The sequence below is a fragment of the Amia ocellicauda genome, unplaced genomic scaffold (assembly GCF_036373705.1).
Source record: "Amia ocellicauda isolate fAmiCal2 unplaced genomic scaffold, fAmiCal2.hap1 HAP1_SCAFFOLD_179, whole genome shotgun sequence".
In the NCBI taxonomy this organism is placed as follows: domain Eukaryota; kingdom Metazoa; phylum Chordata; class Actinopteri; order Amiiformes; family Amiidae; genus Amia; species Amia ocellicauda.
Genome location: NW_027102742.1, coordinates 50,001 through 52,500, shown reverse-complemented (window position 1 = coordinate 52,500; position 2,500 = coordinate 50,001). Strand labels below are relative to the sequence as shown.

At 52.1% G+C, this 2,500-nt stretch overlaps 1 pseudogene; it reads right to left on the bottom strand.

Moving 5' to 3' along the window:
- Positions 1 to 2,500, bottom strand: part of LOC136724317 (uncharacterized) — an 8,170-nt pseudogene that overhangs the window by 1,967 nt on the left and 3,703 nt on the right.

Below are 2,500 nucleotides of genomic sequence, written 5' to 3'. Positions count from 1 at the left end.
GCCCCAATATGTGCGAACAGGATTCGTATTTTGCGGAGCATTTCCTGCACATTATAAGGGCGCCTCTTCTCCCTCTTCCGAGGGATTCTCGAGTAGGGTATACATTTGCTCTCAGTTGCAATGCTGCGATGTAGTGTCGCTCCCTGAATCCCCGGTGGGATGTCAGCCACGCATTGCTGATGGTGTCGTTCTGAAAGTGCTGTATACCCGCACCCTGCACAGGCAGCTTTGTCCACGACAAAAACTCTTCCTGTCTCCAGTCACACGGGACTGGGTATTTGGGTTTAGGAGGAGGTCTCCTCTCCGACCCAGTCGAAGCTGCTGATTCAAAGAAGATTTCGATGGGTGTTACTGGCTCGGATAGGTCTGGTGCGGAATCGGCGGTGCCACCAGCCTTAATCCATAGCTTTTCGAAATCTTCAGTCGCCTTCCTTGTTTGCATCAGGCTGCGAACAATAACATCCGTAGAGTTCGCCATCCTGTGCATTCTTCTCGCCTGTATTGATGGGATCAGCTTTGCCAACCTCAGTGCTCCCAGTCCACCGTCTTTAGCACGAGCGTAAAGCAAGCCGTTACAGGTCGAGGCAGGAAGGCGCAACCAGAGCTTTATGGCTTTCCGAACTTCGGAGTCCAGGGCGTTCAAGGTGTTTTGTTTGCATTGTGCGTGATCGGCCAGGTACATGAGCCGAGGTACTGCATGTTGATTGAGGATGGCCACTTTCTGGCTGGGCTTCAGTGGCGCCTCATCTATCCTCGTGATCCATGTCCGCAACTGATCCGTCAGGTCAGGCTTCGAGATACCTATCCAGGGGTTCACCTTCACGCCCAGGTATCTCTCAGACTCATCAGGGTTGATCATGTGGAGACCGGCCCCTCCGATCTCCCATGGTACACAGTTGTTAATTGTGTACGAGTCGTGTGTAGGTGTAACTAGGAAGCCATGACACTTTCGAGCCTGTGCCCTAAGGCCCGTCAGTTTGCAGAAGGACTCGAGGATAGAGATGTTATGCAGCATGCCCTTCCAGCCGTCGCTCAGTAACACTAGGTCGTCAGCAAATGCAAGGGTGGTCACACGGCCTCCTTCCGACAGAAATCCTTGTCCGTGCGTTTCCAAGCTGGTGATGAGGGGGTCCATTGCCAGGTTGAATAGCAGGGGAGACATGGGGTCACCTTGTTTGACTCCCGTACATATGCGGATGTCGGGAGTCTTTTTGCCGTCCACCTCGATTGAAGTGACGCAATTTCTGTAGGATTCCTGGATCAATCCTACCACATGGCTGTCTACCCCCATTTGCTGCAGCACATCGATGATGTGCTTATGGGAAACGGAGTCAAAAGCTTTCGCGATGTCGATAAATACTACTGCGAGGTCCTTCTGCTGTCTCTTAGCTTGCTCTATGATGTTCCCCAACACCATGATGTTCTCAGAGCAGCCTGGAGCAGAGATGAATCCGCGCTGTCTCGGGTTCAGAGGACACGCTGTGGCCAGCCGCATCGTCATTACTCTCGAGAACAACCTCAGCACCATTGAACCGATTGTAATTGGCCTCCAGTTGCCAATATCCTTCTGTTGTTCCGGGTCCATGGTCTTTGGAAGTAGTATCGACCTGCATCGCTTTACGATGTTAGGTATGACTCCTGTAGTCAGCCATGTGTTAAACAAGGCTGCCATCGCCTCACCCTCTGGATCCCCCTCATCGATGGCATTGCGGGAAATGCCATCTGGCCCCGCGGCCGACGTTCTTTTTACGGCCTTCAGGTTTTCGATTACCTCTTCCCCAGTGATAAGAGTTTCAAATATCTCGTTGTCGGCTCTCATTAGGGAGTGGAAACCTCCGAGTCCCACGTAGGGAGTTTCAGCTTCCCACTTCTGTTTGTACGCATCGTGTACTTCAGAGAGTGGTACTGGGCACGAGACTGTATCTGTGCCATCCAGGATGATCGAGGCGAGGCGTTGTTTGCTTCTCGAGAAGAGGCTCTGGTATCTCAAGTAAGTGCCTCTTTTTATTGCCCGTCTTTTCATCCAGGATCTGAAAGGATGTTTCATAGGTTTCTCTTCTCCCTTTCCTTGTCTGGAACGAGACATTTTCTTCTTATCCTTGAAAGGAAGAAGCGTCCATCGAGTTTTTGTTTCAGCAAGGGCGTTAACCTTTGCATCGCCGTCCAGCCAGGCCCTGATGACCTCCAGGCAGGGATACCTGGAGACATCCGTGTCCCGAACCAACCTAGAAGCCAGTATCCGCAACTGCGCTCCTAGCCCTGATCTCGCCTCGGGTGCAGCGGTTTGCGCCTCCAGGAACTTTGCTAGATTTGTGTTCCTTTCGGGGGGGGCACCTGTTTGTGACAAAGCCGACCTTTTCCTAGGTGCCCTCCTTTTATCGCTAACCTGCTTGTTGGTTTTCGTACCGAGCTCAGCGGCGATGAGCTGGTTGATGTTTTTACGCCCTTTGAATGAGACCTCCAGCTCAGCAAGTCTATTCGATTCCTCCTCTGTCCAAAG